At 48.8% G+C, this 14699-nt stretch overlaps 1 protein-coding gene across 1 annotated transcript in view; it reads left to right on the forward strand.

Annotated features, from left to right (window-relative positions):
• Positions 1–14699, forward strand: part of TMEM131 (transmembrane protein 131) — a 1081228-nt gene that overhangs the window by 936090 nt on the left and 130439 nt on the right. The gene's annotated exons all lie outside the window — the stretch shown is intronic.

Raw genomic sequence — 14699 nt, forward strand, 5'->3', positions numbered from 1 at the left:
CACAACTTTCTATGCTCTGCCTCCCCCCTTGAAAGAGGAGGAATTTCTCAATCATTTTAACTCAGAAAAGCTTTAAGCTTTTTCATCAATCACACCAAAGACCACCAGTTGGACAAGCAGCTCTTTGTGGTGTTCCCTCATGCAGGGAGAGGTAAGGCAGTGCAGAAAGGACTTTACACACACCCCCACACATACACACACGCGCGCACACACACACACAAGTGCACCGAGGCCGCCCCCCCTCCGACACCGTCACCGTCGCACACACACATACATACACACACGAGCATACACACACAAGTGCACCAAGACGCCCCCCCCCCCCCCCCCCAGCCCTTTTGAACTTACCGGGCCAATCTCGGGGGACTTGACGCATTGACTCTGCCTGCCTTCTCTTCCGGTCCGGACGCGGCCCCGCCCCGTCACAGGCAACCTTGCCTGACTTCCGGTGCGGCCGCGGCGGGATTCCGGGGGCATTTTCTGCACAAACCTTGTATTCTAACTGGTCTGATCTGCCGAAATGTAATGAAGGGATGTAATCCGTATCACACTTGTTCCTGTGGACTGTAATAGGGAAATGATGGAGGAAACAGGCAGTAAAGCACCGCGTGCACTCACGGATGTTTTATTTATACTCTCCAGGGACGGAGTACAGCAGCACTTCTGAGCCACACCGCTGCGTTTTACGGGAAGCGATTCTGCTTCCAGATGCACCAACTGAGTTTCAGCCACAGTATGAAATAAACAGAATTAGTATTTAGGAGTGATTTGTCACAAGCCTGTCTTTATCTCGTTATGCTAGTCTAGAGGGACAGGTGTGGAAAGTAGTGTGCAGGCCTTAAAAGCAAAAGAAAAACATAAATGAAACCCGCAGCCGTATGCTTTTCTTCATTCATATTTAAATACCTCTTACATGAAGAGCATTATACCATTTAAAATTCATATCTGGAAGGTAAATGAATAAGGGAATATATTAAGGCATTATTACCCTTGCGGAAAAAAATATACTGTAATAGAAGAGGTTTAGTTACTCAAGCTACCTCAATGTAAAATAAGAATAATTGATCTAAGTATGCCCTTATGCTGTGATCTACTTATTAAATTGGATTCTTTGCACTGATTACAGGCCCAAGTAGTCTGGTTACATTGTTGAGGCGAGTTAAACATGTGTGACAATCCATATCCAACGTATCATCTTTATACTCTTAAATGAAATGTCATTCATGTCACATGTGTAGGAATCCTAGTCACTTGTAGGTCAGACGTAATAAGCTATTTCCAGGGCAGTTTTCGGTTTGGAAAACTCGCAATGTATGCATGAATGCATGTATGTATGCAGGTCGTACTTCTGAGTGCGAAAACAACCTAAGGCATACGTGCACGCAGAATGCGTTTGGGGACTGTACAGAACTGATGCATAGTCTCCACACAGGCACACAATCATACAACCACATATTTTTATGTTAGACTACAGTAAGGGGAATTTCGGTTAAGTATCTGGAAGGTCACGAGAGTGCAAAAAGTAGGTAGAACACCAGTAAATAACACTGTGGGTACAGTGCTTAATTTGTAAAATAAAATAAGTTCCAGGTCCCTCATTTGGAGGTCACTGCAACTTACACCATCCATTGCTCCTACCAATGCTGTAAATGACAGAACCAACACAACTACTAACCATCACACACTGCAAGCCTGACAAGTCAGACTATTTTGAGGGGCCTCCAAAACTGAATGGCTTTAGCAGCATGTATGAACCATTTTCAATGTATATTGGATGTATATTGGATGAATAAACAATTATTGTTGTTAATCTTTAATTTAGACAAACAGTGTCACCATGTGGCAGACTGTCTAAGTGCTAGTGTTGACAATTAAGTGCCAGTGACGAGCACCAGAAACTACCAGGTCAAATTAAGCACTGTGCGGGCAGCCACAAGAGTTTTACGATGCAATTCCAATAATTTCCTGTACATCTCATTTACATAAAAATGGTCCAGGTGTGCGCAACTCAGAAAGTGTGCAAATATGTGCTAAAATGCCCCCTTTTCAAGATAGGACGCCATTCAATTAAAAACATTTGCATGGAATGAAAAACGGTTAAAAAAAGCATTTGCAATTCAATAGGTCTCGCATTTGCGAGAGTTTAACCTATTGGCATTGTAAATGACAATGCCTTTCATTTGTTTTAAAAACCAACACACAAATAAAAGACATTGCCATTTACAATGCCAATAGCTCAAACTCTAACAACTGCGAGACCTATTGCATTGTAAATGCTTGTTTTATCATTTGCCCTGCAAGAGTTAACAGTGGACACCACAAAGGTCGTTTGTTGGCTCGTTCAACCTTTTTATGTTTATCGGAACCAGCCGTCCTTATTCAAACCACCTGTTGTAAAGAGGTTTCTAAAAGGTTTGACTCATTTGTTTCAAACAAAACTCTTTGTGATGACACAACGGGATCTTAATTTGATCCTCATTTACCTTAAGTGCACACCATTCAAACCATTGCACAGCTGTCTATTAGATCGCTTGACTTTAAAGAATGTTTCTGGTTGCAATGACTCGCTCATTGAGACAGTGAGCCTCAGGCTCTATTAATGCAACAGTCCTGCAACAGTCTTGCACCGCCTTTTCCCAGGCCAAGTGGAGTTGAGCACCAGGGTGGCCTTTTCACCAAGTCGTGACTGCTTTTCACGTTGGGTAATCCATCCATGTCACAACTTTCTATGCTCTGCCTCCCCCCTTGAAAGAGGAGGAATTTCTCAATCATTTTAACTCAGAAAAGCTTTAAGCTTTTTCATCAATCACACCAAAGACCACCAGTTGGACAAGCAGCTCTTTGTGGTGTTCCCTCATGCAGGGAGAGGTAAGGCAGTGCAGAAAGGACTTTAAAGTGCATAGTCCTCTGCATTAAGATCTTCTTTGCACTGACCATGAAGCAGGCTCCAGGGAAGCCATATTCCAGGACCAAAGATGCTAGTTCTGTAGTAGCACTTGTCTTGTACAGCTGATTCGGCCACTGCAGCATGCTGACAGTTCCTGTTGGGCTCTTCCACTTGTCTGAAAGTGTTTGATCTGGCACATCCCTGTCAGGTTTGATGGCAGGAGCTCAAAGAATGCGGTCATGGTCTTTAACACCCAGTTCCCTCTATGTGTTCCGTAACCAGCCACGATCCTCAGCTGTCTTTCTCAGGTACTCACTGCAAGACCCATCCCAAGTTCCTGAAAGCATCTGCAATTGCAAGCCTTTGAGCTCCCTATAGCTGCTTTTTGGCAGCCTAGGTAGACTGTTGTGATCCAGATATAATCTGCACCCTTTATTCCTGACACATCTGCAGCACGGACCTTCTGTGATCCTCAAACACCCCCTGGCTCCTATTATCCCTAGATAATATCATATTCCTAAGGGATCGAAATGCTGTAATCTTTTGTTACAAACTCTAGCAGTCATTACGTTTTTTAGGGTCAGATATCATAAATAGTTAGTGTAATGAACTAATATGCACACTAAGCACATTTTCTCACTTCTACAAAAAAATATTATTTTGTTGTTATATGTAAATTGTAAATGTTTAAAAAAATATTTTACCCACCAAAGAGAATGGTGAGGCTATACTCTGGGGAGGGGGTTCTTACTCTGGGACAGTTGTTCCTTACTTCTCTATACCGGAGTCCTATTTATCCTAGGTGATCACCTAATCTCAAAGTTTTAAGATATTGGATGAGGTGGTCTCACCCACTTAATGTGGAATGCTTCATCATTCTCCACCTAATCCCTCCCTGGTAAGATGGTACTGACAGGGCAGACTCAACCGCACAATTGTTGAGGGAGTTCTTAAGATGTAGTAATCTTCTGAATAAGAGATCAGCGACCCAGTTTCAATCTACAAATACGTTAAGGTTTACTACAAGGGTTTCCTTTATTAGGTGGTTCCTTAGATATAGATAAAAAAATCATGAAATCTAATTAAGGGATGATAGTGGGTACAATGTCCCCTGCATCCTTAAGATTTACCATCATGTTTCTGCCACATTCTAGCCAAACACTGGTCTCAGTCATTCTTCCAGTGCTCTAGACTGATCCCTATTCTAAGTGTGAAAAATATTTAAATTAGAGAAGGCAAGTCTTACCTTCCTCCTTGTATATTTTTATCACCATATTTGGGGTTTTATGCATTTCCTGATTGGCGCAAGGGTGGCAACGCCTGTAGCCACATAGACTTCGAGGAGATGTGCTCGCTGTTCAGTTATTCAGCCTGTGTCATCAGCCGAACTGTGGTATCTTTTCCTGCCTCATTGAACTATCCCCTTGTTAGGACCCTTGTTCCTTTACAGACTCCAATAACCCTAGATCCCTAATGATTACAGGGTAAACCAATGTTACCTTTACATGTCCTTGAGATTTATCAGGCAGAAACATTTGTGCCAGTACATACAGCCTTGGCAAACAGGATAAGATGAGAAGGGTATTTTGCCCCCTGGTCCTACAGGATTTTTTGTTTGAGGCATTCTACAGACCATCCACTGTGGAAGGTAATTCTTTGGGATCTATTCTAAAGGAGAAGAATCTTTTAGAAGTATCCATCAGAAGAACAAGTTACTTACCTTCAGTAATGCTCTTCATGGTGGATACTCAACTTCCCAGCAGATTTCTCACTGCACTCCTACCTCACTGTTCTATTCTTAAATGGTGCCAAACTAGAACTCTTCACACCGTTACCTCTGGGTTTCTTTGGGCTCTCTATCCAAGAACACCGACAGATCCAAGACAGAAATTGATGTGCAGAGCTGGCGGTTATGCACAGCTCCATCATCATTTCTGGGACGGAACAAACTGCATACAGTCACATGGCACCTCATACTTGTGCATGCTAGCGCAATCTTCTTAATCCATTATGGCACCAGGGGATAATCTAATGGTAAAGAATCTGTGGTTGGATACAGTATGCACCAGAAACAGCATTATCGAAAGTGAGTAGCTATATCTACAGGTTTCATTCCAAATTGTAACCCTCTTATAGTGCTGTGGATGATTTACCAGGGTGCAAATCAAGTACCCTACAGAAATATAGGGGGCAGCGAACCCTATATATGTAGTCTACTCTCATTATCTGCGATGCATCACATGTTAATTTACCCTTTAACAGGTTCTAATAGTAAAAACCAACAATGGGCCTATTGGCTTTTCACAATCAAAAAGGTTAAGTCTACAGACCTGGTCAAGTCTTTCACAATGTAAAATAGGAGTCCTGCCTATTAGCTTTAACATAAACATGGCCATACGATTTCTGCCTAGAGAACTCCCATCAAACACTTTAGACAGACCCAAAGTATAGATTGATATGAACATAAAGTCACCCTTTGAAACACTACACATTTCATGTGGCCTAGCCTAAAAGAGTGTTCTGTACCTAACCGTTTCATATTGCATGTCGTTTACACAGTTCAAAATTTAAAGAAAGCCCCTTTCTGTGGTGTAAATCACCTTCCTATTATATTTGAAAGAGGGCTCATAGTGTAAAACCCCTTGCTATTTCTTTCGTTAGAACATTCCTATTCAATTTGTCAGAGAGTTTACAGTGTACAGCCACTTTATAAGGTTTTTGGCTAGCAGTTTAGTGTAAAATCCGTTCTTCAAATAGTTTTCCGGGCATTCACTGCGAAAAACCCCTAACTGGTGAATTGGCACATGATAACATCATACAAAGCTCCTCCCTACTTTAGTTCACCTTGGGTCCTCATTAGAAAATACTTGTCTGCGGGCCTTAACATTGTGTAATAATAATCCACCCGTAAAGGCCTAATTTATGATGGATACTTCTAACTATAGATTGCTCACCTTCTGAATACCCTCCAATTGCTAGACTGGATCTGGGGAAATTTCTCAATCCCTTCACTTGCCTGTAAGTGGCGTTGTGCCCTCCTGCCTTGAAAATGACATCAGAGCTGAATCTAACTGCCACCCTATCACGGTGGCGTTGGTTCTTTCTTTTCTGCACCTTGGATTGGAGATCTGGAACTAGCTCCCTCAGTTTTCTCATTGACGGGAACATTTCTAACATTAGTTACAGTGTGCAAGAGATGCGTCTCCCCTCGCCCCCAAACCTACGTGATTTATACCCTTCAGGGATTGTCAAAAACAGTTGACTGTGACAGACTTTCACCAAATGTATCTCTGCTGTCTGGATTTGTGGCACGACTCCAAGTTACGCAGTCACTGCGCCAGAATGAACCAAAAGGCTAAATGGGACAGCGGCCACTTCTAAGGAAGGCACAACGGCCAGTCTCGCCCAAAGTCATGGATGCATCCTCTTTCACTCTCTTGAGAGAGAGAGGCCCTACTCCCCACTCCAAATCTTCAGGTAAGTTGATATTCAAGGGAAAAAAATCAGTCGAAATGTGACTCTCCTTTATTCCCTTACTCTCATTAGGAGAAATCATGTGGATGTCATGGTGCTTATCAGTCCTGGTCCCCACACCTTGGAGCTGAACCCTCAGCTCGCTCCGATCAAGCCTGAATTACCGGGTGCATCGGCGACGCAACAGGTCAAAGCCTTCAAAGAGGCCTTATTGCGCAACCTTTGGCACCCTTCCAGTTTCGTCTGACCTATCTATGGGACACAAGGGTCTGAAGAGGTCTCATGTCGATCATGTCACTGATGCCGAAGGAAGAGCCAATTGTCCTTTCGGACTGTCACAGGAATCCGCCTCAACCTCGCCGAAGTCACATCCAAGTCAACCTCACACACAACCGATTCAATCTCAGTTCGGATTCAGATGCCTTTGGCTTCAGATAAAGAGGATCATGATGAAGGGCATAATGGAGATAATGTATTTCAATACTATCAAGAGGAAAACATATTTCTGGGCCTAATAGGCACGTAGGCTAAACATGAATCTTGGCCACCAGTCAATAAACAGGTCACTGTTGACAGACAGCTGCTCATGGGTACCCCCTTTCCTCCTCGAACATCCTATTCCTGAGAACATTGTAGTTGAAGCATCCATAAGCAGACCGAGTCCAAACGAATACCCTACTACACCCACATATAGGGAATGCAAGCTTGTGGATGCATTTGGGAAGCAAAGGTTTTTCTCCACCAGTCTTACCCTCCACTTTTTTAAATTCCAGTTGCTTCCTGGGGCATTATTCATATGCATGGTAAGCAAGATCTTGCCCACACTCCCTGAATAAAGGTTTTGCCTTTTTTGATACATGCCAGTGAATCTGGTTGACAACATTTATCTGAATATTGTACACAGATGCTGACAGCCAGCCCCTGCAAACCAATAGTATTGATCAACCCACCATTAGGGGTGGGTGAAGGTGTGCAGGTTTTTTTCCTAGCAAATCATTGCTAATTATTGTGAGTACAATGTGTTTTACACATGCTGGTCAAAACAAATGTACAATATCAGTTTTCAATATTTTTCAACCATTTTCTGTAATACACTAGTGAAGTGCTTAACCAGTTTCTCAGTTCTTGCAAGCCATTGCTGCTCGAACCAGTTCCTACATGAGAAAAATCTACACCATAGGCATTCATAAATAGGTGAGTAAACTTGCTTAGTAAAAATTAGGCTTGGGCTTAACCACAACCAAACACAAGAATGATCTAATTCTAATGAAACTCACAGTGAATTTGTAGTCAGAGCATCTGATAATAGTGATGTTCCTGCTATTGGAAACAGTACATTTTGCAAATGTTATGTAAGCCAAAGCCAGGTGTCTCGCTTCTTAGGGTCTTGGAATCTTTGCCCTGTTTCTGTATTGCAGAATTTGGCTGCTTTGTGGCATAGTCAGTAATTTCCTATCACTTCATAATAGTAGTCATTACTCCTGTCCATAACAATAAAAAGCAAGTTCAAATGGATCGCTTTTTAATCATATCCAATAACATATAGAAGTCTGTGGCCTGTGCTTGACTGATCAGACCATGTATCTACTTGAACCGCAGGATAGACTCGGTCCAGTTAATATTGAGACAGAGTCCTGTAGACAAAAGAATAGCAAAAGACACCTGCTTTGATTTTATTGAACCTTTCTGTGGCATTTGATACAGTACAATGGATGCAGAATCGTAATGATATTTCAAGGATTGTAGTGAGGCAGGTTCTTCATTGATACCAGTACTGGACTTTTTTATTCCACAAACATCCAAGTGAGATTTAGTCTCTACAGTGATTCCACACGTTTACACCCATCATCGTTCTGGTCATCATGCACGTCATTGCTATCTGGAGTGATTGCATTTACAGATGAGCACATATGAAAATGCACTATGGCTGTCAGGCTCTTATAAATGTACAGTGTAAAGAATTTATCTGAAAGAGACACGTTAGTGATAGAGTCCTTACCTTAGAATATTCCCAGGCGTCAGACTGGATCTGGAAATTTTTGCGTAGCAATACCCCTGTGCGTCGGTAGGCGTCGTCCGCGGCTCCGCGTCCGTCGGCGTCGTTAGCGCCAGAATGACGTCGTCGGAGTACTTAGACGCCGCCCATGCGCGCTGACGTCAGTTCTTCTTTTTTTCGCGCCAGCTAGCGCAGATCCGGAGAAGCTCTACCCCTCGTCATTTTTTGACTAAACTTTTTGATCTTTTTGGTGCCGGTAGGGATGCCCGGGTTCAAGCCCTGTTCGAAGTGCGACCGCCTGATGTCGGTCACGGACCCCCATCGCCGGTGCCTGAAGTGCTTAGGCCTCGACCACGACGACCGCACCTGCTCCGACTGCCGGGCCCTGACGTCGAAGGCTAGGCGGGAGCGGTCCCGCAAGCAGCTCGAGCTCCGGCAGTCGGCCACGCGCCATTCCAGGTCCCGGTCCCACAGGAGGTCGAGGGACCGGTCGTGGGGTCGGAGTCCCCGCAGCGCAGGGAGTAGACATCGGTCGTCGGGATCCAAGACCTTAGGTAAGAGGCATGAGAGGTCGGAGAGGCATCATCGCTCCTCCGACTCACCCGACGCTCGCACGATGCGGCCGGGGGTTCGGGCGACACCGCCCACGCGGCTCCGAGAGAGTCGCAAGCGTCGATGCCTGCCCCACACCTTCGGGTCCCTGGGCACGGCGCGACGCCGGAGGAGGTCGAGCGGTACCTCATGGCCATGAGGTCCCTCCCTCCTCAGCCGGGTCCCGCGGCGCCTTCGGGCCCAGCGGTCCCGGCTGGAGGCCCTAGCGGGTTGGGCGCTTCGGCCCCGACGCCGCCGGGTGCTTCGGCCCCGGCATCTCCGGCGACTTCGGTCCCGGCGCCGCAGGACCTCACCGGATCCGCTTCCGGATCCGGGTCGTCGCAGGTCGACCTCACCGGCGCTGGCCCCGAGGGTGTCGCCCCCGGCGCCCATTGTGGACGCCGTCCCCAATCTTCCCTTCGGTCCGACTCTGGCGCCGGAACGGCGCCGCTGGGCGCCGCTTCCGACGGCCTTTGGAGATTTTTATTTCCATGAGGAGGTCCAGTCTGTTGACCCTGGGTTACAGGAGACTGGTGACGGAGGTGATTGGGAGGGGTCTGAGGACACTCTGGCACAGGAGTGCCAGTCTCAAGAGGACTGGACATATGAGCTTGGGGAGGCCAGTGGTATTGACACCTCGCCAGACACTGGATTTGTCTTCCCTCCCACCGTGGCTACGGAGGAGGGGGCTGCTTACAGCGTAGTGTTGACGAGGGCAGCCAAGGCCTTGGGCCTTGAGCTCCCCATCGCGGCCGTGAGGACTAACCTCCTCACTGAGGTTCTTAAACCGCAGGCAAGCTCCAGTGAGCCTCTGCAGCCGTTTAATGAAGCCTTATGCGACGTTCTTGTGGGCACTTGGTCCAAGCCCGCCACAGGTCCGCCTGTGGATAGGAACGTGGCCAGACGCTACCGCCCGGCTCCGGGCGACCCTTGCTTTTTGTCCTCCCATCCCACCCCCGAGAGCCTGGTTATCCAGGCCTCCACTTCCCAGACCGCATTCCCGACGGCCCGCCCGATCGGAAATCCAAGAGATATGAACAGTTCGGGAAGACAGTGTTCTCGTCCCTGAGTTTGGGACTGCAGTCTGTCAATACCGCGTGTCTCTTGGGCCGCTACACCCACACCCTGTGGGACACGGTCGCGGACGTGCTGCCACAATGCCCGGAGGAGGTCCGGGCTAAACTCGCCCAAGCCCTTGTGGAAGGTCGAGATGCGGCGCGATACTCTATCCGGTGTGGGCTGGATACCACGGACTCACTGGGCAGGGCGATGGCAATGACGGTGGCGGTTAGACGCCACGCCTGGTTGAGGTCCGCCAATTTTTCGGCCGATGTCCAGGCCACTCTTCTGGACATGCCGTTCGATGGCCGCCGCCTTTTTGGCGACAAGGCAGATCATGCGCTGGAGCGCTTTAAGGACTCCAGGGCTACGGCCAAGTCCTTAGGCCTTTCGGCCACGCGCCAGCAATCGGGTGCCTTTCGCGGCCACGGAAGGGGCGTCCCCACACGTGCTGCCAGCCACGCACCGCAGAATGTCCAGCAGCGCGGTGGCGGCCGTTGAAACCGCCGTGGCGGCGGTCGGGGTCAATGGCGAGGCCAGTCCACACCTCCCTCCGCAGCACCTGCCTCAAAACCTTCCTAGTCCGAGCTTTCAGGCCCATGTGACGCCTGTGGGAGGCAGGGTTCGCCATCACCACTCCCACTGGCGCACTGTCACGTCGGACGGGTGGGTGCTGCAAATCGTCCGAAGGGGCTACTCCCTCCCCTTCGAGGCGACCCCTCCAGCCATGCCACCGGAATTCCACCGCGTGTCGGGGGATCACTTGCAACTTCCGGAAGTCACGGCCCTCTTGGCCAAGGGGGCCATCGAGCGCGTTCCTGGGCCAGAAGTAGGGTGTGGATGTTACTCCCACTACTTTCTGGTGCCCAAGAAGGGCAAGGGGGGCCTGCGCCCTATCTTGGACCTACGGAACGTCAACGGCTTCCTCCGACAAGAGAAGTTCAAGATGCTGACTTTGGCTCAGGTCTTAGCTGCCCTGGACCCCGGAGACTGGATGGTAGCGTTGGACTTGCAGGACGCTTATTTTCACATCCCCGTCCTGCCGGCCCACCGGCGTTACCTGCGGTTCACGGTAGGCCACGAGCACTTTCAATTTACCGTGCTCCCCTTCGGCCTTACCAGCGCCCCACGGGTGTTCGCGAAGGTGATGGCGGTGGTCGCAGCTCATCTGCGCAGGTTGGGGGTGTCAGTCTTCCCCTACCTCGACGACTGGTTGTTGAAGGCGGGCTCGTCCCAGACAGTCGTCAGCCACCTCCAGACTAAGGCCGACCTCCTGCACTTGCTGGGGTTCTCCATCAATGTGCCGAAGTCGCACCTGTGTCCCTCTCAGAAGCTCCTCTTCATCGGAGCGGTTCTGGACTCTGCGGAGTTTCGGGTTTACCCTCCCGAACAGCGGGTTCGGGATATTCAGGCTCTGATTCCAATCTTCCAGCCTTTTTCCCGAGTCTCGGTCAGGTTGACGCTGCGGCTTCTGGGACTGATGGCCTCCTGCATCCTTCTGGTGCGTCACGCCCGGTGGCGGATGCGGGCTCTGCAGTGGGACCGGAAATTTCAGTGGGCCCAGCATCAGGGCAACTTGTCCGACCATGTCTTGATCTCGGAGGGCACTGCAAGACAGTTGCAGTGGTGGCTCACGGACCGCGATTGGGTCAGGGGCAGATCCCTCTCCCTACCCCAACCGGAGCACGTAGTTGTGACGGACGCGTCCCTCCAGGGCTGGGGTGGCCACATGGGAGAGGCGGAGATCAGAGGATTCTGGTCTCCGGCGGAGGCCCGGCTCCCCATCAACCTGTTGGACTTATGGGCGATTCGTCTAGCACTGAAGGCATTCCTCCCCTCTGTCCGGGGGAGTGTAGTGCAAGTGTTCACGGACAACACCACTGCCATGTGGTACTGCAACAAACAGGGCGGGGTGGGGTCGTGTACCCTATGCCAGGAGGCTCTGCGCCTCTGGCAGTGGCTGGAACGTCAGGGCGTGACCCTGTGGTTCAACACCTGGCAGGTTCTCTGAATGCCAGGGCGGACGAACTCAGCCATCGGTGCATGATGGATCACGAATGGCGTCTGAGCTCGGACGTGGCGCAAGGCCTCTTTCAGCAGTGGGGAGAGCCTTGGTTAGATCTATTCGCCACCGAAGAGAACGTGCAATGTCATCAGTTCTGCGCGTTGGAATTTCCAAGGCGGCGCTCGCTCGGAGACGCTTTTCGTCGCGAGTGGAGTTGCGGTCTATTGTATGCCTTTCCGCCTATAGCACTTCTGCCCAGAGTGCTGAAGAAGATCAGGCGCGACCGGGCCCAGGTTATCCTTGTGGCTCCGGACTGGGCACGAAGATACTGGTATCCCGAGCTACTCGGCATGTCAGTCGATCCCCCGATTCGTCTGCCTCTTCGGGAGGACCTTCTGTCGCAGCAGCAGGGGACGGTCCTCCACCCGAACCTGTCCAGTCTCCACCTACAAGCTTGGAAATTGAGCGGCGACAGTTGAGGCCATTTGACTTGCCTCCCGAAGTCTGTAATGTCATTCTGGCAGCCAGGCGTCCCTCCACAAAGTCGGTATACGCCTGCAGGTGGAACAGATTTGTGGCATGGTGCACAGCAAAGGCTGTGGACCCACTCTCTGCCCCCCTTTCTGAGGTTCTCCTCTTTCTTCTTTCTCTTGCCCAGCAGGGCTCTGCTCTGGGCACTGTCAAGGGCTACCTTTCTGCCCTTTCTGCCTTCTGAGGCTACCTGATCAGCCTTCTCTGTTCAAGTCCCCTATTGTAAATAGATTTCTTAAGGGCATCACACACATGTTCCCTCCTGTTCCCTTCGTGATGCCCCAGTGGGACTTGAACCTTGTTCTTACTTTCCTGATGTGCGCTCCCTTTGAGCCACTTCACAACTGTCCTCTTCGCCTTCTAACTCTGAAGACTGCTTTCCTGGTTGCCATCACCTCTGCCAGGAGAGTGAGTGAGCTCCAGGCCCTTTCTTGTACTCCACCTTTCCTTTCTGTCCATCCGGACACGGTTGTGTTGCGTACCAAGCCATCTTTCCTGCCCAAGGTTGTCTCAGCCTTCCACATCGGGCAGTCCATCACCTTGCCAACCTTCTTTCCGCCTCCGCATCCCTCTAAAGAGGAAGAGCGGCTCCACCGTCTGGACCCAAAACGTGCGCTCTCATTTTACTTGGATCGCACACGCCAGTTCCGGGTGGATGACCAACTCTTTTTCGGTTACGTGGGTGCTAAGAAGGGGAAGGCGGTACACAAGCGGACCATCTCCCGGTGGATCATCTTGTGTATCCAGGCATGTTACTCCATGGCTAAGAAGGAGCTCCCTGTTGGATTGAGGGCTCATTCCACTCGGGCCACGGCGACTACTACTGCCCTGGGCCGGGGGGTGCCCTTGCAGGACATTTGCCAGGCAGCTATGTGGGCCTCGTTACACACGTTCGCACGACACTACTGCCTGGACAGTCAAGTCCGGAGGGATGGCTTCTTTTACCGTTCTGTCCTCCAGGACTTTCTGGTGTGATTATTGGTTCTCAGACCCACCACCGGGTTTGGTATTGCTGGGGTATCTATTCTAAGGTAAGGAATCTATCACTAACGTGTCTCTTTCAGATGTATAAGTTACTACTTGTGTAACGATATATCTGTAAGAGACATTAGTTAGTGATAGATTCCTTACCGACCCACCCGTCCTCCCCGTTCTGCGAACCGATATCTAGGGTTAAGGTCATCCCCTTTCAGGGCCCTAGTTTCTTGGCACCAGTGTTGGTTCTATCATGGCTTTGCGTATCTGGCGCGGAAAAGCTGTGTATCAGAACTGACTTCAGCGCGCATGGGCGGCGTTTAAGTACTCCGACGTCATTCCGGCGCTAACGACGACGGAGGCGGAGCCGCGGACGACACCTACCGACGCGCAGGGGTATTGCTACGCAAAAATTTCCGGATCCAGTCTGACGCCTGGGATATTCTAAGGTAAGGAATCTATCACTAACTAATGTCTCTTACAGATATATCGTTACACAAGTAGTAACTTGTGCTACACTTCTGGGGTAAATTTTAATACATTCTTCCAAATGAAAACCTCAATTTGACATTTGGAAAACAAATTATAAAAGTTGTAAAAGCACACATCTCATTCAAAACAGCAAATGCTAGCACAGTGAGCTACTTCTGAGTAGCTCACCTGTGTGCCGTCCAGCTTATTATATTACAAAGCTTTTGCTTGGTTGAATTAATATACATATAAAAATTGGAGATTATACAACACTAAAAATATTAGTAGCTCTCAGTGCATTTTATTGAACATAAGTAGCTCGGAGTACAGAAAAGGTTGGAGACCCCTGAACTAGCACCTTTATCCATACATTGCAGCACTAAGATCTGGACAGCCATCTACTCAAATCTTGTTTATCCAAGCTCTATATGCTACAGCCTGCTTACAGGATTCCATACAGATATTCCAGCTTGTGTAAAATAGTACAGTTCAGGCAGTCTACAGATGAAAAGGCAGTGTGCCTGCTAGTTCTGACTTTTCAAAACAGCACAAATTTATGATGTATTATTGAATCGAAGTTGCATATCTAAAATTTAGGTACAGGCATTTTGTTATAAGGGCCTTGCCTACGTTTGAACTAGTCTCCCAAAACATGTCACCTATTGTGCCAAGTCTCAGGTAAACTGCTCCAAAAACACATATTGTAAAAA

The sequence above is a fragment of the Lissotriton helveticus genome, chromosome 8, assembly GCF_964261635.1.
Source record: "Lissotriton helveticus chromosome 8, aLisHel1.1, whole genome shotgun sequence".
NCBI classification, from domain to species: Eukaryota; Metazoa; Chordata; class Amphibia; order Caudata; family Salamandridae; genus Lissotriton; species Lissotriton helveticus.